The sequence below is a fragment of the Hydra vulgaris genome, chromosome 08 (assembly GCF_038396675.1).
Source record: "Hydra vulgaris chromosome 08, alternate assembly HydraT2T_AEP".
In the NCBI taxonomy this organism is placed as follows: Eukaryota; Metazoa; Cnidaria; class Hydrozoa; order Anthoathecata; family Hydridae; genus Hydra; species Hydra vulgaris.
In genome coordinates, this window is record NC_088927.1 from 5,567,965 (window position 1) to 5,592,166 (window position 24,202).

Sequence of the window (24,202 nt, forward strand, 5' to 3'; positions counted from 1 at the left end):
ATATTTTCAAACTCTAATTTACTTTACAACAAGATTACAAGCAACCACTATTAAGTAATAAGTTACTTTAAAATAGAGAATAAGAGAAAAATACTAGGAAATAGTTAACTGAAGACTTGAAAAGGTTGTAGGTTGTGTATAAAAGAAAACATGAAGATCGCTAATAGTTATAAGGTTTTTTTAATGTGTAAGGAAAAAAACTGGATTAATAAAAGTTTTTATAGAATGAAGGGACAGATACACTAAAAGAATGCAACTTGTAGAAACAAGCAAGAACGAGTTTAGGTTTATCCTAATAGAGATGATAGCTTGTTTGAGCATTGACCATGATTGTATTTGTAGAAAAAATAGAGAAATGCAACCTTTCAACAATGGTAGAGTGGCTCAATCTTGGCAGATAAGCAGGTGTAGTTTATTTTTTTATTTTTTATTTTTATTTTAATTCACCTACCCAAGGCTAAAAACGCCACTACAGACGAGGAGGGTACTAAATTGGAGTTTATTATGAAAAAGATTTTTAAATAAATTTAAAACTGTAAAAGAAAAAAGTATCACTTCAAACCTAAATGAATTGATTTATTTTACTTTTATAGTTAAAAATGTCAATGAAAAATGGGGAAAAGATGGCTGCAAAATGTAAGGAAGTAAGTGAAGTTTCAATCGAACTTCGAATTTGAACTTGAAATTCAAATGAACAAACTTGTTTCTCTGCGGAGCAAACTTCTTCATAAAGGTTCGTATCTTGGATTTAAAGAGCTGTGAGAGAGTTGTAACTACAAAAGTAGCCTCCTCGACTGTAATGGCCTCTCTCTATAGCAAACTGGGCAATATTATGGAAACTAAGTTTTAATGCAAAAAAATGTAAATTTATGCCCTTAGGACCATCAATATACTCGTCGATAAAAATTTTAATACCTCAATCAATCTTAAAAACTCTTTCATCGATAAAGACCTTGCCGTTTTTCATTGACAGTAATTTGACTTTTACTACTTTTGTAATTACAAAGATTAACACTGCTAATAAAATTAATTACAAAGATTAACAAGATAACAAAGATTAACACTGTCAATAAAATTGTTGAAATGATCAAAAGATTATTTCGTAATCTTAATATCTGGACATTTTGTACTTTATTTATTTTACTTGTTTGTCCTCAACTTGATTCTCTCAGCTCTGTCTACTATCTCAGGCTTTAAAAAGATCAACAGATAATTGAAAATGTACTAAGCAAGTCTAGTAAATCTGTTTTTGGCCTGACTGGACTCACTTACAAGCAAAGAATACTGAAACTAAGTTTAACCGTTTCTTACCCAATGACATGGTAGAAACTTAAAAATGCATTCACAATCTTTATAAATGTAATTACAACCCTTTCGTGTCCTCATTAAGTACCATTCAGATATTTTGTAAGACAGTCGTACGTCACAAATTTGTGAAATAGACTGCCATCAGAAATAGTATGTTTAACATCTGTCACAATGTTTAAAAACAATTAAAAGCATATTTGGACCAATAAATGTACATTTACATATAAACGATTAGACCGACACAAGTAGATACAAAGGAACAAAAGGTTGACAGGAATATTTTACATGCCTAATTATTCTACTTGTAAAGTTTTAACCTTAGGTGATAATGATAATAATAATAATAATAATAATAATAATAATAATAATAATAATAATAATAATAATAATAATAACAATAATAATAATAATAATTATAATAATAGTAATAATAATAGCAATAACAATATGTTATATAAAAACTCTTAAAATAGTTGTTGACATATCATATTTTAATGAAACCAACCCTCAAATTTGAATAACTAATTCTGTTTATTATTTTTTAAATCTTAAATAATAAATTTATAAAATTCACTGTATGATTACTGAATTATGCCAGTAAACAAATTCTTTTTTTATAAAAGAGTATAATTTTTTTCATTATAGAAAAAAAGTTAAAATGAAATTAATTAATCACAAATTAATTTTTATGTTCATTTTTTTAGTGCTGTAAATTAAAAACACTTTATTTTAGCGTTCCATAGCTAAAAGAAATATAAGGTATTCTTAAAAAATTGTATTTTGAACTTTATCTTTTATACCTGGCTAACTTATTCTATTGAGCTTGAGATCTTAATCTCATGCTCAATTGAATCTCATAATCTCAGGGTAATAAGTTATAGCCTCAAGTTGGTTACCTTCAGGGTGCATTCACAACGACTCTTTTGCCGTAATAAAGGCAACTTATAATGAATGAAAACACTGATAAAAAAAAGTCGTAACAAATATTTTTATCTTTTCCTTAATGTCATATTTAAATAAGAAAATGTTATTATAGAAACCTGTCCAAACCACACATTTTAAAATTCACGTTCTTTTACTAAACAGTAATCAATCTCTACTTGAAATAAAAAGTGATTAAATTTTACATCAGGAAATGAAATTCAATAATTTTTCGACTAATTTTGTCAGTTAAAAAAATAGTAGTCTGTAAGAAAGGTCATCTGAAGTTTTTTTATATTATATATTTATCTGTTGTGGATTTTTTTTGCTGTTGTACCTTTAAATTAAAGATGGCAATAAAATTTGATGTGGGTAAATTTTTCAATGAAAAAAAACCCAACAATATGTGTGTCATGAACCTAGTCTGTTTTTCATGACTGACTGATTAATGAGAGTTTGGTGTATAGCCAAATCACTTGCAAGTATCTTGTCTTTAGCTGTGATACGTGAAGCCACATTTACTTCTAAAAGTAACTCGAAGCAGCTGAAAATAAGAACCCTTTAATAATCTGGTAAATATTTTATTTACAATACTGTTTTTGCTTGTTTAATTTTAAGTTACAAATGCGCAATATACTAATGATCTAAGTAACTCTATTTGACTCAATTGTAGTAACTGTTCATTGTCTAGTATGGTTTCATCTTTACTTTGTATTTTTTGACAGTTATGAAACTGCTTTAAAACAGGTAGAAACGTTAGAGTTTACATCAAGCGTTAAAACGGCTGTTAATAGTAATGAAGAAGAATTATCTATGCCTTCAGCATAAAAAGTTGCAAATTGCAATGACAGTGACACTGAGAAGACTGACTACCAGTTTTTCAAAGATTGAAGAATTCTTTAGTGTTTTAGTGTTAAGTTTTCTCTCTTCAGTTGGCAATCAGAGCTTTACTTGACTATCCATTTCAATTGATTGAATTTATTTGCTGGGTAAAAAGGAAAAAAAATCTTCTAGACCTGGAAGAAAAATTATGGAATAAAGACACCTTATGAATCGATAGTATGTATCAGTGAATTGATATTAGTTAATAGTTTTTTGAAACAGCTCCATATACTATGAAAATTTCTATATTTAAAATATAGGACACATTCATATGATACATACAAATAAATAATGCAATATGATGCATGATTGATTATAGTTATGTTGTATATGAAAATGTTTTGTATAAATGCCTATTACATTTTGCTATGATTTTTATATTTTATCCCTAGAAGCACCTTTTGTATAGCAATGACTACTAATCAGAGACTTCTATCACATTTTAAGGGTTATTCACCACAGCTTTTGAAACAAAAACATCCTGCAAGGTGGTTATAGGTAAAGTACACTACTTGTATTCTACATTCGATTTCCTTTTAATAAACAAATATTTTAGTCAAAGCTAATTATTTTACAATATTCATTCGTGAAAAATTATATATTTTAAAACTATACACTAATGATATCAAAAAAATATCTTGTAGAGTTGTGTTAAGTAGTGCGTCAATTTTTTAATTATTTTACGTTGTATTCGTTCAATTTGAAATTGCTAATGACAAAAGTATTAAAAAAAAGTTCGCAGGTTTTTGGCTATGGCCATTGATGGAGATAATGGAAGAAAAAATAGAACCATAACTAAGCAATGACCAATATTTAGCAATCAAATAAATAATGAAAGTCAATGCCCATTATCTTATAGTGAGACTATAATGGAGCAGTTTATAAACATATATGCATTTTTTGTGCCTATATTTAATTAGCCTTGATTTTATTTTGTTATACTTTACTTTTGGAGCACTCTATATTTTTTTTTCTTATGTTTCTGTTTCATATAACTTCAAATAAATAATGATTTAAAAAAAATTTTATTAAAGCAATCTATGATCATTGTCATTCCCAAGACTATAACCTGTTTAACTCAAAAGAATAATGTAGCCTGGTAATATAGTATCATTTAAACAAGAAAACTGTTTTAAATTTTAATTACTAAAAATTTATAAAAGACAATATTTTTTTAAATTATTTTTTAACAATAAAAATTTAACCCAACATACTCAATATTGGCATTATATAGTTAACAGTATTGGGATAATATAGTAAACTATATTACGCCAATACTGGTCAGTATTATATTCCTGTTGATGTCGCGATATTATTTACAGTATTAGTGCAATATTTTAAATACTATCGCGCCAACATTGCGATGTGAACATTTTGTCAATATTTCTCAATATTGACTTAACAATATTGGCGAAATCTTGTAGAGTCAATATTGGCTAATATTGGCAAAATGTTCACATTGCAATATTGGCGCGATATAGTTTACAATATTGAGCCAATATTGTAGACATTATTTCCCCAATATTGCACCAGTACTGTTTGCTACTTGGGTATATATATGTATATATATATATATATATATATATATATATATATATATATATATATATATATATATATATATATATATATATATATATACTTTTTATATATATTATATTTTGAGCAACTTAATATTATTGTTAATTCTAATTTGTGCGTGTTTGCACAGAACTCGCGGCAGCCATTAAACCCGAATTATTGTCGAGAAAGAGTTTCTTGGCACTTTTTCATAAGCAAATGCGATGCATGTCACGTATTAAATGCATTACAATATTTTATTCAATATTTTTCATGAAATTACAAATAAATAGTTTAATTTCATTAAATAATATAAAAATTTTATTATAATTTTTAATTATAAAAAAAAGATTTTTTGCTCATTATAAGTTTATAAAAAGATTGTTATTTAAAAGTTACTTTTAATATTTCAGTTAATTCAAATAGAAAGTTAGTCAACTTTTCATTTTATCACCATTCATTTTATGACTTTACAAATCTTTATTTCTATTTTTAGCCAACTTTTCTCACGATTCTAATGGCTGTTACCGAAACTAATTTTTTCAACTTTGATCCTTAGCTCTTATATTTAAGATAATTAACTTTTTTCTTTATATACCTATCTAGCTATATATATATATATATATATATATATATATATATATATATATATATATATATATATATATATATATATATATATATATATATATATATATATTTCTGTGTTTGTCAGTGAGTGTGTGTGTGTTTGTGTAAAATTCAATAAATACGGCTGCGTATAAACTTTATTGAAAATAAAAAAAGATTTTTATTTATTATATCATATATCAAAATAGATCAGCGAAATATCGAACAATATGTTAAAATAAAAACCAAAAAAGCAAATACAAATTTGTTCAAAAAAATTTATACGCGGCCTTATTTATTGAATTTTGTTTGTAAATAAAAAAAATTGTTAAAAATACCTATTTTGTTTCTTTTTTTGTTATATTAAGTTATGTTTATAAACAAATTTTTGCTAAAAAGGTATACATTTTGTTTCACCATCAAAATATCACTCAGTAAAACCCGCAAAATATTCAAGTATTTTGAGAGCTGTTGTAATTGTGTTTTTATTTCTAAATGTCAAATTTGTATTTTATTGTCAGTTAAAGGTTTGTGAATATTTTAAATTGCAGTTAATAATCTTCATAATATTCTACAATTATTCCTGAATTAGGGGTACCTAATAAGTACTTTGTGCTGAATTAGGGGTCTCTAATAAGTACTTCAATGTAAAAGTATTTAAAAATCAATTTTCACTCTGTATGTTTTTTATGGATGAATCCTTATCTGTTCAAGAAAAAATTATGTATTTTAGTGTTATTGTAAAATTTGTTAGAATAAGTTTTTTTAATGTTTTTTTAATTAAAAGAATCATATTTTTAATAAAAATTAACATTTAACAAAAGTCTTTTTTTTTTCTTTTTTTTTTTTTTTTTGTTTAGTTTTTCTGTTTACAGTTTTACCTTTATTAACAATAACAATAATGATACCATCACGAGATAATGATTTATTATCTCATGATGAATTATTTACCTTTTTAAGTGCAAATATTATGTATAAAAAACATTTTTATTTTTTTCTCTATAGTTCTACTTTCGATTTCTATAACTATCATTAATTTACTTTTTCTATTGTTAAAAAATGGTTTTACTTTAGAAAATTTTGTTTAGTTGAAATTTTCTTTGCTGATTATTAGTTAATAGTTTTAAAATAAGCTAGTTTGTTACAATTAAGGTAAGAATAATTTTACTTTCTGGTCATATTACAAACTTTGTTTTTACTGTTAGCTACTATGTTTTTGCTATTTTTTTTAACAGTTATTTTTCTTGGCAAAAAATATCTTTTCTTTCAGATTTTGACTATTTTTAACAATGCTTTAGAAAAAACAATAACAATAGGTATATTGATTTGCAGTATTTACATGTGGTATTTTAATTGTTTTATAATATCATAATTGCTTATTGTCATTTTAGATTTATCATACAATGTCTTTTCAGCATATTGCAAAACAAATAAAGGGCCCACATTCCAAAAGGCACATGGAATGTGGGTCCAAAATGGGGTAAAATTTAGGACACTTTTTTATTTAATAGGGAGTGTGGCTCCTCTAGAGAGTCAAATATGAGGAGAGGGACCAATTAGTTAATAATACGCTGCATCTATAACTAATATTTTTGTATTTGGTTTATCAATTATTATTTATTTACAGTTATTAATAGATTATGTAGTTAAATTTTTCTTGTAAATATATACTTTTCTTTACAGATTTTGTTTTGTTACTTTGTATGTATATATATATATATATATATATATATATATATATATATATATATATATATATATATATATATATATATATATATATATACACTAGGGGGTTGATTTTTTTACAACTATACATGGGTATAGTGCCAAAATCTGACATACTACATGAGATTACCAATTGCAAAAGTTTTACTGACTAAAGTTTCAAAAATGTCCCCGTAAGTAAAAAAGTATAACGTAAAAATCGACAAATTAACAGAAAAATAGCAATTTATTTTTACAAAACTTTCTGTTCATTAATATACAAAGATCAATTGTTTGTGCAATTTAAAAGTTGTTGTGCAGAATAAATCTGAAGTTCATCTTGTCAATATCTTTTGCATAAATTTCTTGCATAATTTTTATGGCTCTTTCCGCTCAGATATTAGATCTCTGAATTCCTTGTATGCGACTGGGCTCCTGGGACCAAAATGTTTTCAAGGTTTTCATGGCTGTAGTTGAAGTTATTGCTTGCTCTAAATTGTTAAAATTATGTTCTGAGTATTGCATGTCAGAAAATCATATATCAGACCAGGCTGATGTAATGAAGTCACAAGCCATGCGAAGTTGATTATTATTCGACTCATTTAAAATATATGCCAGAAGAGCGTAGATTGCTTTTGAATTCCATTTGGCATTGTTCAATGACGGCAGACTTTTGAATTTTATAGCCGGATATCTACCATTCACCTTCATGTATCGATAACTTTGTACTAACTCAAACAAAAAGTCCATATCATCTCTCCATTTATTAGTCTTTACTTTACAAATTTTTTCACCTTGCTTAAAGTTTGATTTTAAATTTTTATAGTTTTTTTGCAGGTTTACAATAAATTTGTAATGTATTTCTGGTGATGAGCTTTTTTCTTCATCTAAAATTTCATTCATGGAATGCTTCAAAATTGTGTCTAACACATGATGCTGACAACCAATAAATTGAACTGGTTCAAGATTTTTTCTTTCAAATTCTCTTTGAAGTTCGCTTACAACAACACTTGTGGTATCAGATATTATAACTTTAATACTACTCCATAGTTGAAATTTATCTAGCACTTCAGCTATTCCACTGTAAATACTATTAGCTTTACCATCACCCAGTTTCAAAATGGCTAACTTGACCTCCTTTTCTGCATTTTTTAAAATCAAGACTTGATACTCAATCCCGGAAATTCTTTTACCATCAAAATGCAACACCCAATCATCATTTTTTAAATGATTAATCATATGCTTTTCCATTTTTTGAGCTTCTGACATTGTAGCTCTATAAACCCCAGATTTGGATGGTGCTTGCACATTAACACCACATTCAGATAAATTTTCGCAAACTTCTGCTGATCTCTTAATACTTAGTTTTGACTTCTTAACTAAGTTAACAGCAACAGTGGTGTTCTCATATTTTCTCTTTGCTTTTTGGCCTGGCGGATTATAATCAGAATCTTGCTCATCATCTTGTTCATTGTCTCCTTTATTGTCATCACTGACCTCTACTGTACCTGTTTCAGCTATGATAGTTCTCTTCTTGCCAGCTTTAGATGGATGTACCTTAACAATTATTGATGTGCAATAACCAGCTTGACCATCAGTTTTCACCTGTAATATATAAAATTCTTTATCTTCATTGCTAAGCCAGTTACCATTCACTTTGGTTATATCAAATAAATAATCCCACTTTTCTTCAAAACATTGTTTGGATTTTTGAACAGAATGATATTTCTTAATAAGAATTTCTACTTTTTTTGTTATAGACCTTTCATTAATTTTTGGTAAACTCAGTTTAAGCCATAAATCAGATAATTCTGCGCCAACCATTTTACATCTAGAATACACTGACTTCTCTAAATTTTATAAGTAATTATACCGACCAATAACAGAATAAGCTTTTGGCATTTTATTCATAATGCCAAGTGGCTGCAAAACTTTGTGTATGTGAGATCTTGTTGATTTTGATTTCTCAAAGTGGACTAGATTTTTTGTCCAGGCTTGATATTTTCAAGTTTTTCAGCTCGGAGCTTATTCTGGACATTCTGAAATATAAAGTAAATTGAAATAATTTTAAGTTACGTGCAAAATTAAAATGAAATCTAGTAAACACAAAAAGTCACCTTAATTGGAACATGTTTATCTTGACTGCTAATGACAATAATTCAATCTTGTGCTTGCAGAAATTGATAACATCGGATGCATTCAAACAATGTATACTCAAACTTATATACTTAAATGTTTGTTTATTTGTATCACGCTGCACCAATGACATTGTAATTATTATAATTACAATATCTTTGTGCTACACATTAAAAATTGTTAAAAAACATTTACAATTTTTTATTTTCATATTACAATTTCATATTTATGGGTGACATTTTTGCAATCAAATGTCTTAAGGTATACATTTTTATAAATAAATATAAAAATGTCAGCTTTTAAAAATATACCCATTGATTTTTAAAAAAAAGTTGAAAAATCAACCCCCTAATATACACATATTATTTGTAAATAGCATAAAGTTGTTTAAGAAAGAATAGTGTGTTGTTTTAAGAAACTTTTCTGTTCTTTTTTATAATTGAAAATATGTATTGTTTTTTTGTTTTGTTTCTTTCGTATAATAAATGGATCTATTTTGTGTTCTTTTTTTAACAATTTATACTTTTTTTATCAGTTAAAAAGATATATATTTTGTTCCTTTCTTTGATGAACAATGATTTCCTAATTGTAAATAAATATATAAATATTTATACTTTAATTATGTATTTTATTATTAAGGCAAAAAAATTATTATTGAAAGGGTGGAACAGTACGGAATAGTCTTACCAAGACCATTATTTTGAGGTTTATATATATATATATATATATATGTATATATATATATATATATATATATATATATATATATATATATATATATATATATATATATATACATATATATATATATATATATATATATATATATATATATATATATATATATATATATATATATATATATATATATATATATATATATATATATATATATATATATATATATATATATATATATATATACATATATTAGGGTGTGACATCCTCCCCCTATATTCTCAAAAAAGTCTGTTCATATTCTGAAAACTTTATATTGGTTCTCACAAGCAACTTTGTTAAATTTTTTCAAAATTTTATTGGATTTGGTGGGAGCACAAGCCCCTTGAACACTAACTTGTATAAAAAAAAAAGGGTCCTTAATATTATATAAAAAAAATTTTTACAAAAGTATGTCATGTTGGGTCTCAAAAGGAGCGAAATTATATAAGAATATTAAAAATAACAATCATTTTATAAAAAAATCATTACATAAGATTTTTTTTTGGAATTATTATCAATAAACTACATATTATATAATTTCACTTCTTTTGATACCCAACATGACATACTTTTGAAAAACTTTTTTTTTATACAATATTCGGGACTTGGTAAGTGTTCAAGGTAAGTGTCTGGTGCTCTATATCCAATAAAATTTTGAAAAAACCTTATATTCAATAAAATTTTGAAAAAACACTATATTCAATAAAATTTTGAAAAAAATTAACGAAGTTACTTGTGAGAACCAATAGTAGGTTTTAAGAATATGAACATATTCCACAATCAGTTTCTCTTTATGCGAGATCATTAGAAAGCTTTCTGATGATCTTGATGAAGGAGAAACAGGCAGTAGAAGCTCAAATTAGATGAGTGTTTATTTTACTAAATTTTTGCTGCTAGGTTCTTTAAAAAAATTGAACACTCTTTTTGTACACTAATATATATATATATATATATATATATATATATATATATATATATATATATATATATATATATATATATATATATATATATATATATATTATATATATATATATATATATATATATATATATATATATATATATATATATATATATATATGCACTACAAAATTACTGTTACCAGCAGTACCAGGATTTAGCTAAATGTTAATGTTTATAAAATGATGTTGCTACTCTGACTGTCATGTGTTATCACAATCTTCCCGCAAGTAGTAAAAATTTAATTTTGCTATAATTTGTTTAATATACACTACAGTTTATCACGGTTAGCATGGATCCTGATAATGCCAACCTAACTGACCCAAGAACGACTATTTAATGGGGTGGTTGAGTACACATCAAAAATTTCTGGGGTGCAAATTTTGAAATTTCTTAATTTTTGAGGAAAATAATTTAATTTGAATGTTCAAATTAGGTAGAATTTTGTATTTTTTTTTAATTTATAGTGCAACAGTAAAAACATCTGAATTGAGAAACACTTTATATAACTTGACAAAAACGACTTCAAATAAAGAATATAGCCGTACCGAATTCAGGATAAAATTTTATTTGGACTGGTTAACTGGCAAAGGATTAATGATGTAAAATATCAGAGTATTAACAGTGCCATGTTGCGCATGAATGGCGTCCCTGTTCGTACTTTTGGAATTGTCGAGGCCACTATGGATCCCCTTGTCACGGCTTAGATTTTATTAATAGTAATGAAGCAATTGCTTGGGTTATTGAATAATGTTCCGAGTACTATCTAGGCTTTGAGTCAAATTAACAAATTCAAAAATCACTAAAATACATAAAATTATATAACACAAAAAACCATAATCATCATCATCAACAAGTTCTCTAAACCTATCATTTACTAATATTTGTGCCCTTGACCTAGGCATTTACTTTCGCAAGAAACCCATTTATCGGGAAACTAGGTTTGAATACACAGACTATTCTTTTATGTGCTTTCGTTTAACACTACTTCACTCGTACATCTTTCTCTATATTCTATATTGCTCTTTTTCATCCCAAGACTCTTTTTGATGTTATTTCTGATCAAATAGGCCGAGCCCTCTCTCTTTATCCAGCAACATATATTGTTGATGATGGTTACTTTAATGCTCATCACACTGAATGACTTGGCTCTAGTGTCAGTGACTCTGAAAGCATTATGGCCCATGACTTTTGCCTTTCTCAATCTCTAACTCAAATAGTCAACTTTCAAACTCGTTTTCCAGACAACAAAAATCATTTACCTTCTCTACTCAACCTATGTCTTTTTTCTGTTCCTAGTCAGTGCTAAGTTTCTCCATATTTACCCTTAGGTGCCTCTGATCACGGTTTGATCTCTTTAAAACAATTATCTCGTTCTTCTTCATTATCAGAATCTCCCTATCATTGTACCTTTTACAACTACCTTAAAGCTGACTGGGTCTCTTTCCGTGATTTTCTTCGTTACGAGCCTTGGGTAGAAATCTTTTGTCTTCCTGCTGATAAATGGGCTCCATATATAACTTCTTGGATTTAGGATGGGATGAAATCTTTATTCCCTCTCGACAATTCCAAGTTAAGCCTCACTATTCTCCATAGTCCTCCTCACATTATGCTGCTGCAATTTCCGATCGAAATTATTACTTTCATATCTATCAGCAAAACAATTCTCCAGAAAACAGACGTCTGTTTATTATTGCTAGAAACCATTGTAAAAAGGTTTTGTCTAACGCTAAAGCCTGCTATTCTCAGGTCATGAAATCTTGTATTTTATCTCAAAAATTAAGATCTCGTGACTTCTGGAGAATCTTTACAGTATCAATAACAGGACCAAACCTGTTATTCTACCACTCTTGTACGGTTCAGATTTTGTCAACTCGCCTATAGAAAAAACTACTTGCTAAAAACTTTCCATCAATATCATTTCCTGATTCCACAAGTTGTGTTCTACATGATATTGCCGAGAAACAGATTGATCCGTTGCTTGACTTTCGTATTACTCAAGCTTCTGTCTTTAAAGTGATTTCCTACTTGGACTCCACTGCAGCCTGTGGTCTGGACAACACACCTGTTGTAGTCTTGCAGAAGTGTTCTCCAGGACTGTCAACTATATTCTAAAAAATTTTTAACAATTGCTTATCAGAGTCTTGCTTTCCGTACTGAAAAGCGGCATCTGTTATCCCTATTTTCAAAAATTCTAGAGAGCGATCTGACTCGTCTAATTACCGTTCCATTAGTCTTCTACCTATCAAAAGCAATGTTTTTGAGCCTTTAATTAACAAACACTTAATCTCTCATCTTGAATCTAATAATTTATTTTCTGATCACAAAACAGAATTCGATCTTCTTGCACTACATCCAATTTGCTAACAGTAATAAGCGATAGGTTTTATTGTACGTTAGATGGCAGGGGCGAGTTTATGGTTATCGCTCGTGACATTTATAAAGTTTTTAATAAAATTTGGCATGTTGATTTTCTCCATAAGCCTTCTTTTTACGGTGTATCAGGTAACATTTTTAACATTGCTGAATACTTCCATACCAATCATAAAGGTTGTTTTCAATGGACAGCACTCTCCTTTATATACTGTAACTCACGAGTTTTTTAAAGGTTCTATCCTTGGTCCTGTACTCTTCTTAATTTACATTAACAATCTTCCAGATATTCTCACACCTATGGTGACATTGTTTGCTGATGATAATAGCATTTATTCTTGTCTTGATAAGAAGTCAACACTCTCTGATTGCTTGGAGGGGACATTTGAGCTTAAAACGGATCTCACTTCTGCAATAGCATAGGGCTCACAGTGGCTGGTGAATTTTAATTCAGAAAAAACCCAATTTTTTTCAACCAATTGTTACCGCAATAATTTAGATCTTTTTATATTTATGGTGATGTACTCGACGAGTCAGCTACCATTCATCTTCTAGGATTGTCTTTTACTTTCAATCTTTCTTGGAAACATAATATAAAATCCATTGCAAAATTAGCATCTGCTAAGGTTGCATCTCTTTATCATGCTCGAAACTTTTTTACTCTGGATTCTATTCTTTATCTCTATAAACTCAAATCCGTCCTTGTATGGAATACTGCTGCCGTATCTGGGGCGGATCTTCTAATGATGCCCTTTCTTCCTTAGTCAAGGTGAACATGCACAATTTAAACATTTTTGGATCCGCTCTTGCAGCCAATCTCTAACCATTATCACATTTTCCTAATGTTGTTTCTCTTCCTCTTTTCTACAAATATTATGCTCTAACGAGCTAGTGTCTTTTGTGCCAACTAAAATTCATTCTCGTGTTATTCGTCATTTAATTAAGTCTCATCCTTTTTCTGTGACTATTCCTAAGTGCTTCAAAAACTCTTATTTGTCTAGTTTTTTCCTTGATTATCAGTTTTTTGGAATTCGCTTCCTTCATCTTGCTTTCCTGATTCATATAATTTACACTCGTTTAAGTTGTCTGTTAATCATAATCTTGGTCTATAAACTTCGTCTTTTCTCTTCTAGTAACTTCCACCTCTAATAGTGGTTGCTTTCAGCCTTGTTGGGAGCAAAGACGTTGGAAAAAAAAAATTTATGGCGGTTTTAGTTTATATGAAGAGCTCATTTTCAAAACGCGGTAAATCCAAATTATGAGTTTGAGAAAATCGATTTTTTTTTCCTATGCAATGAAGTTAAATATTTTGAAATAACTTATTATTAATTTAGTTAAATATGTTTTTTATTGATAAAACTGCAATGACTACTGAAATCAAGCTTGATAAAATCAATATTTATTTTCAGTCGTTACTTTTGTTTTATTTCAAAACGCTGTATATCCAAATATTGCTTATTAACAAAACACTTTATATCCATTTAAATTTATTTCTTTAATAAATATTGTGTTATGTATTCTAACATTTATTTGCAAAACACGGATTTTCTTATATTTATCATATTGTTTTTATAACATCGTTGTTTGATATTATTTAGTTTAAGTAATTATTTAAAAAAATTCTTAAAACAACTCCAATAGATAAATATAAAAGCGTATAAAATGGTAGTTAATGACTCTTCTTATTAACTAGCTTTTTTGATTTTATAAAAGAAAATCAATTAAAACAGAAAAAACACTAGTTTATGCTGGAAAAAAACGTTTGTTTAATATTTATACATCAATGCACACTAAAAGAATTCACCGCTAAAATATAAATAAAGTTATAAACTGTCTTCTTCACTAAAGTTAGCAACAGCAGAGAATAGTAGGCTTCTCCTATTGATAATTTTGGTAGTACAAGATTCTCTATCATGTCAAAGCAGATAGTCATCTCATTTGGGTGGATACCATTAATCAAACTGTTTCTTGCTTTCCTTCTGCGAAGGATGAAAAGTGCAGTTTTTATTTATTTTGGTCATCAGTAATATTTTAGTTTTTCGTAGACAACTTTAACGATTGACATGTAGAAGATGTGTCTGTTGCCGGGTATCCAAATGTTAAATTGTAATGGCTTATAAAAATCCCATAATAATAATTGCCCACATTTTGAGCAATAGTTGTACTACTTTTGTTTAAAAAAGTTGGTACATGCTTTTTACATTCAAATCAGAGCGCAAATATTTACGTCCGGGAGCACCTTTTCTTCCATAATGACTTGCTCTGCATGTAAAAGTCTGAATATGGTTTTTAATCGTTTCTTTCATTTCAGAAAAAACTGCTTTCTTCCTGTCTCCTCCTCTATTTCAGGTCTGGTTGTTCCATGCTCATACCAGTGTCTCGCAATTCATATAACTCTATCAGGATTCGTATAACTCTATCAGGATAATATGAACAAATAAAATATTGACTTTTGTCAATCAAAGATTTTTTCAACAAATATACATCCATATTACTTTACTTTGTATTTAGAATAATTATGCAAATTATTCTAAATACAAAGAAAGTAATTGTATACTTACACAATACTGAATAAATTTATGACAAATTTATTATTGGCAAACTCGTAGTTTGTATCCTTCAATGCATAAAAAGTATTCAATGCTTATAGTTCAACTTTTTTTTGGTATTACGATAGAATTCTGAATGACATTTAAACAGATTGTCTAATGTAATATCTCGAGCTTGAAATAAATTAGTCATAAATTCAAGGATTATTTTAACATAATCTTATTACAATAAGCTCAATAAAATCAAATAAACCTTGCAAAAAAACAGCGTTTTGAAAATAAATTAAAAAAATCATACCGCGTTTTGAAAATAAAATAGTTTTTTAGCTAAAAATAAATTAAATTATTGAAGTCTTTGAAAATAGTTGCTAACATGACTTAAAGTTTTTTTGTTTTTTTTTATAATAATGGGCAATTAACGAAATTTTTTCAAAAATGCCCCTTAACGCGTTTTGAAAATAAGCTCTTTATATTTTGTTGGTATTTTTGGTAAAAATGCAGGAAGCTTCTTAAAAATATGGATGTGTTCCAAAAACTTGCTAATACAAACTCGGCTCCCAACATTCTTTACAGGCTTGAAAAATTTAAAAGTTTTAATTTGGTTGTAAAAGTTTGTTTTAGATTTATCCTTTTGTTGGGTTTTGTTGAAATAATAAAAAATTTTAAAAGATGTTACTGCAAAGGTTTAATGATAACTGGCTCAACGGTAATATCGAAATTTCAACCTGTCTTATACTTCATCAAAGGTTTTATCAGTTGTAAGGGATCCCCCCTGGGGCTCTATATTGAGCAAACTGTCAAAACTGTTCATAAAGGCTTTTATAAACGTTGGGAAAGGTATAAACAAAACAACAATGACCCAGAGTACAAACAAAAAATGGTTATGCTGCATAACTGGTCTGAACAGTAGGCATCTTTAAAGAACTGCTACCATAATACAATTTATTAGGCAGATTAAGCAACAGAAAATCATAGCATACTGTTTATAATGAACACTTTAATTTTAACTGCTGTTAGTAGTTGTGAGCTTTAACATTGCATATAAAAATATTGAAGAGTATTTGACTAAAAGAGTATACTAGGCTATTTTGAATAAAGGTCTTGTGAAAAGTTTAAAGACCATGTCTTACAACTAAATCAGATACTATTTTGATGAAAATATGTAAAAAGTAGGGTTTATTATTTATTTACTTCATTTTAAGATTCAATGTATTTAAGAAGGTTTCATAGTTCAACTAAAATTCTTTTAACAAAAGCGTTTTTTTTTTGTTTAACCAACTGATTGTCCTTTTACCAGGTTTTGCACATTTTTTTGTACTAATTTTTGCATTTTGGAAGTCGTTTATACTTCAGGAAATGTTAAGATACTTACGCTATGCCAATTCAAACCACGCTTCAAACTGCAAGTCAGTATTTTTGTCCATAGAATGAAAGTGGTACATGTAGAAATAAAACAATTATAACAAAAATTATTGATATTACATAGTAGAACATTCATGTAACCTTTATTTTAAAAATAGCGATTGAATGTCACAGTGATTGGTTACGTTTTGAGGTCTAAATATCCAAAAATTCCAAAATATAAATAATCTTATAATAGATAATATTAAAATCTTATAATATATAATCTTTTTATAAAATTTTTTCTGCCTTATAAAATCCCTAATCGTGAGTTATCCTATATAAATTTAGACTAGCTGTCATGACCCGTAAAATACGGGTCAATGGGAGTTCGTTTCACTTCTATCTTTTTTTAATACTTATTCTGCTATTTATCTATTGTCTATTTCATTACTTTAATATTTTTTGAGTAGGTGGTAAAAAATTAATTCATTTTTATTCAAGAGAATAAAGTGCACATATGTATTACATTGCTCTTAGAGCAAAAGTAATACATATGTGCACTTTATTCGCTTGCTTAGAGCTCATTAGAAATATCATCGAGTTTATATATTTCGAAAAACTAAGACTCAATCGAATTAAGGTTTCCGACATGCGTTAATACTTAACATAAGTATCTTTAATTTAGATGATAATTGTATGACATTCCTCGTGCGTTTTTCAAAATTTAAGGCTTAGAAAACAAAACTTCAACCACTCATCAAGACTATATGAAATTAATAAAGCAAAAGTGGACCAGGAGAACGGGTCATGAGAAGCTAGGTATGTCCACCTCTCATTACAAAATATTAATAATTTTTTAATCTGGGCCTATTTATTTATAGGAAAAAAAATAAAAACAGCATAATGATTTTTAGTTATTAAGATAAAGTTTTAAAGTTTTTGCTAGCTACGCGCTAATTTTATTTTTTTTTTTGCCTTTAGCAGCACCTTCTGGAGTAGCAAATCGGGCTTACAAATTTTTTTATTTATTAAGTGTCTAGTCTAAATTCAGATAACTATATAACATCTAATTGTATTTATCTTTGAAACGACAAAAAATAGCTTAAGCCGTCGAAAAGATAGCTACTAATAGATGTCTTATATTTATCTGAATTTAGACATCTAAAAGTGTTAACATTCTAGATGCGAGAAAACCCGCCTAAAAGACATGTTTGTGCCGACTGGGTAGTGGTAGGATTGGAATCACAGCGCTATGTGACTCAAACTTTGCAAGCTAACCACTCGGCCAGACAGTTGGGTTGCCTGACTAATGTTTTGAAATTTATAACAAACAAAAGACTTTATATAACGGCATATAAATGTCATAAATCAACATTATAGAGAAATTACCACAATGCAATTTTTAAGTAAAAGTTAAACTGTAAAACTTGATATGTGTTTGAACATTACATGTTTTGAAGTTTACATAAGTTAGATATTTGCATATACTTGTGTTCACATTTTCTTATAAAAAAAAGTTCTTTCACTTTTTCTTGTCATTACCTAGGTTGAGGTCGCCGCAAATAGTTCTGTGTCAAACATGCTCGAAAGGGCACAACTACTATAAAGTTGAGCATTATTATATAGACAAAGTGACCGGACCCGTAAAAATACGGGTCTTTGTAAGTCAATTTCATACCAAACATTTCTCTACATTTTCCTTATAAATAACCTAGCTTTCCGGACCCGCAAAATACGGGTTTTTACCAAACCTACCATTTCCATACTTATCAACTCCACATAGATCATTTCTGTACCTATTTCTTATTTACCTTTATATTTTTTTAGTAAAATAATTTGTTCTTAAAAATTCCTTCTAAGGTAAAAAAAAATTAACATGCGCACATTTTCCGCATAAGTAGAGCCTATAAGAGGTTCATAGTTAGGTTTGCTTTTTTCCTAAACGCTTATCGTCGATAGCTCAGTGTATATATATATATATATATATATATATATATATATATATATATATATATATATATATATATATATATATATATATATATATATATACACACTGAGATATATATATATATATATATATATATATATATATATATATATATATATATATCTCAGTGTATATATATATATATATATATATATATATATATATATATATATATATATATATCTCAGTGTATATATATATATATATATATATATATATATATATATATATATATATATATATATATCTGTGTATTTATATATATATATATATATATATATATATATATATATAGAGAGAGAGAGAGAGAGAGAGAGAGAGAGAGAGAGAGAGAGAGAGAGAGAGAGAGAGAGATATATATATATACATATATATCGATGTAAGTTGAGTTTTTAAAAATTTTAAATCAAAATAGCATTATGTAAATTAATCATTTAATATGAATCTGTTAATGTTTTAAATGTTAAATGTTAAACTTGTTTTCAAATAGCTGCATATAGTTTAAGGTGGTCGTCTGGTAAAAAAATCAAAAATACAATATGGGGGAAAGTTTATTTTATTTTTCAACATAAAGAAGTTTTATTTGTATGACAAACAAACAAAAAAAAAAAAATTACGTTATTTAATGCTGAATCAGCAAAAAAATGGTTAAAACATCACTTTCTTAAAACAAAGAGTTCTAGCTATCTGTACATCCGTTTTGCATGAAGTTTAGTTTTTTATGCAGGATATTTATAAAATTAGTATGTGAACCAGTAACAATTTATAATTATGTTTAGATCAGCTTTAGTTATTTGGGAAAATTAAAAAAGGGATAAAGTTCGACAAAAACCAACCGATAATTCCTAAAATGCTCAAAGAATTATTTAGATTCTGGTTCACATACTAACTTATACACAGATGAACAAACCCTGAAAATTTCATTCAAAAATAATTTATAGAAGCTGAGATATTTGTGTTTTAAGTCTGAAATATCACAAACGGAGAAAACCAACAAAATAAAAATAAAATAATTAAAATGATCCTTTAGAATCTCCTCCTTCCTGGTGTTTTTCTTTATCAATAAATCCTTTTTTTATAGCTCTTAACTTTTTTCTTTTATTCTTTACAGTATCTGTTGATTTTTTTTGTATATTTTTTACTTTTTTACTATCAAATACTAAAGCACGATCAATAAAATATTTTCCTGGTGTTAAACAAAGATTCTTCAAAACATTAGCTAGAGCTAAATATCCGTCATTAAAACTTACTACTGATGAAAACGTACACATTTCTATTACATCTTTTGAAATAAATGTATTTTTTGGGCATTTCCGCCAGAGAATCTGATTAAATGCTTTGTTCGTATTTTGGCTTGTGCCTTGTAAGCAGCGCGACAAAAGCTCATTATTACTTAAATCAATAAAAACCTTTTCAATTTCTTTTTTAATGACTTCAGGAATTCCACCTTTTGAATTGTATTTAGACAAGCCTTTCTCAAAAAATGTTGTTACAAGTTTGGTTATTAGTTTTGGCCCAAAACAACCAAAAATGATTGTTGCTAAGGGAGTTGCTAAGGGAAAAGGCTAGTACATGTCTTAAAAGGAATTGAATTTTTGAAAAATTTAGTTAAAAAGTATGTTTAAAATTATATATTTTCTAAAAGAGCATAAATTTCTCTTTTAAATTGGACTATTAACAAAAATTTGATTTTTTAAATAGTTTTTACCAGACAACCACCTTAAAGAAAATGCTAAATTTTATAAGTAACCATACGCCTTTATTTGATAAAGGCCTATTGATATTCAATAATTTGATTTTTTTCTTAAAATTTTTTTTATCTACATATGGCTATTTGAAAACAAGTTTAACATTCTACTTTTGAACTGTTTTTTTAAACTGTTTAAGATGATATTGATGACTTGTTCAATATATAAAAAGTTTCAAACTGCTTATGATAATATTGATGGCTTGTTCTATATATAAGTTTTAATAAAAACAATCTTGAGCATTGTAAAAACATCATTTAAGTGATGTTTAAGATAAAACATTAAGCTATGTTTAAAATAAAACGTGTTTTATATATGAAACTTGCAGTTTCTTATTTGTACATTGAGGATAATACCTGTACATCAAATGTATTTATATTTGAAGCTAGCAGTCTCATTTTAAACATGGAGAATAAGATAAAAAAAGACAATAAAGAGAATTAAAGTCTTTTTTAACTAAATATTGATTAAGTCATATTTATAAGCTACTTATAGTATGTATATGTATACATATATATATATATATATATATATATATATATATATATATATATATATATATATATATATATATATATAAATATATATATAAATATATATATATATATATAAATATATGTATATATATATAAATATATACATATATATATATATAAATATATATATATATATAAATATATATATATATATATATATATATATATATATATATATATATATATATATATATATATATATATATATATACCGTCAAAAACAAATTAAAAAAGTTTTAAATATTGAGAGGGCAAGTTAATAAATTACAAAATGGTTAATTTAGAAAAAGAAAGTTGTAAAAAATAAGCTTAGGTTTGAAGAAATAAATAAATCTTAAAAAGAAGTTTCAAAAAATTTCGTGACAAAATTTAATTTACTACATTACTAAATTACTATAAAAAAAACTTGTTTTAAAAGAGGTTATACAAATGAGCTGATTGGACATAGAAAAGTAATAACAACGAAATAAAAATAATTTTAAAGTTCTTGGAAAAAAAATCCTAGGAAAAATTTTTAAATTTAAAGACTGCGAAAGTTTTATGCTAACTGCAATTAACAGTTAATTTTGCTATACGAAAAGTAGTATACAATATGTTAATCAAAGATTTTTTTCATAGAAAAACATAAACAAACTTTTTTTTTTAAAACATAACTTTAGAAAAAAACATAAAATTAGGTTGCAATTAAACTGGATAAGGTTTTTATGTTTTTGAAAAAATTTTTGATTACTTTAAACTTATATGACAAATACATTCTGGATATAAACTATTTTATTGAAATTAATTCTTCTGAAATTGATAGACCTTATTTTCACCCCAATTAGGTTCCCTTCTATCCCCCACTCACGTATTATTTAAATAAAATCTTATTCTTATTTTAATAAGGTTAGCAACTTTTGAAAAAACAATAATGAAAGTAATTATCTTGATGTAGTTCACGTAAATTTTCTGGGTTGAAAAGATCTTTTAAATTTTATTAGTGAAACAATTATTTTTTTTTATAACTGCAGTCCGGAGTTAGCATGCATTTTTGTATAACTGCAGTCTAGTGTTAGCAAGCATTTTTTCAAAATAACTAAAACTTCATTGTTTTGATTCAATAAGTTTAGAACGAATAAGCGTGGAGGAAAAGTTTATTTTTTGTTAAGAGTTACCAAATATATAAGTCAGAAACAATAAGTGTATTTCTTATATTCTGAATATAAAAAAACAAGAAGATTATTATTATATTCTGAAAATAAAAATACAAGAAGATTATTTAAAAATTTTTCTAAACCTGAGTACTTTCATCATTTAATCGACCGACCAGAATCACAAATCGTTCATAATTGTTAATTGATAACATTTTGAAAACCAACTCTTTAATGTTGATAAAAAAAGAAAGTTAATAACAAAAACCAATGTTTCTGATCATTTCCTAATTTTTTTAAATATGTATAAAGCAAAAGATTAGTAAAGAACGAAACAAAAAAACAACTTTTCAGTAATAATAATTTGAATTACTTCAGAAAATATCCCATATAGTTTAGGACAATATCAATTATATGTTCTGGCAGTCTAGAATGTTTTGATGAACTGGGGCTTTGACAAGACTGGGATAATATTAATTTTAATTAACTGCAAGTAATTTAACACGGGCAATATAAGAATAAGCTAAGAAAGCCTTTTAAAAACCTTTTACAAAGTGTATAGTGTGTATAATTTTGTAAGTGTATATAATTTTGTAAGTGTATATAATTTTGGTTAGCGTAAAATAGTATTAAACGGCAAAAAAAATATCATTTCTTTGAATCACAAAAATTTTCGCATTAAAAAAAATTTGATTGCTCCTTTTTTATCAAAAAAACATAACAAAGATTTTTTGTTTTTGATCTCTGGAAACAGTTTTACTTTGATTTCTCTTTTAAACTGACCTTTAAGCAACATAAACAAATCATCTTTTCAATAGAAAAAATCTTCATTTATTTCTTTTTTTTTTTTTTTAACAGTTAGTTTAATTATTTAAAATTTTACATATCTAAATCTTGTTTCATTAAAAACATTGTATTTTTATTCAAACAAACATACTTTTTAAAGGGCTTTATCATAAGATCATCATGATCTTCTACAAGTCCGGGTTTTGCTGTTATATACATACACACACCCACATACAAACACACACACGTTTATAAATATATATATATATATATATATATATATATATATATATATATATATATATATATATATATATATATATATATATATATATATATATATATATATATATATATATATATATATTATATATATATATATATATATATATATATATATATATATATATATATATATATATATATATATATTTATATATATATTTATAAGCGTTTTTTTTTAAACTTCATACCTGTTTCTTTAAAACTGTGATTAGTGTAAAAAAAGATTGGTATCTTTCAAAATCAGTAGCCAAGAATTATAGAAAAAAATAGACAGTCAATGTTCTTTAATTCCACTTTATATACTATAATCAAACTTGCTCGTGTTTCTGTCAACTTTTTAGAGTTAGTTAAGTTTGACCATATAACCCAGCATTAAACAAGGGATGGAGATGAAGGTTGCATGAGAATCAACTTTCCACTTTATTTTAAAAGGAAACTAATTATAAGTGTGCGTCATATTTTTAGAATAAATATCTCAATCTTTTTTAAAGGTCATCAGGCAGTTCCGTTGGTAAAATATTAGGTGAATTTATCTTATTTAAATGTACACTGTACAAATATTATTAATTTTTCGGATTTCTAAGAATAAGTTATATTTAAATGTGAAGTTATTTATTTTTTTAATTGACTTGCGTCAATATTACTTGTACTAAAAT

General features: G+C 26.5%; 1 protein-coding gene across 1 annotated transcript in view; it reads right to left on the reverse strand.

Moving 5' to 3' along the window:
* LOC136083210 (L-threonine ammonia-lyase-like) overlaps window positions 1–23,996 on the reverse strand; it is a 114,803-nt gene extending 90,807 nt beyond the window's left edge. The window contains exon 1 of the mRNA XM_065802615.1: window positions 23,735–23,996. The gene's annotated coding sequence lies outside the window, so the exon portion shown is untranslated. The remainder of the gene's footprint in view (window positions 1–23,734) is intronic.
* Window positions 23,997–24,202: the final 206 nt, after the last annotated feature.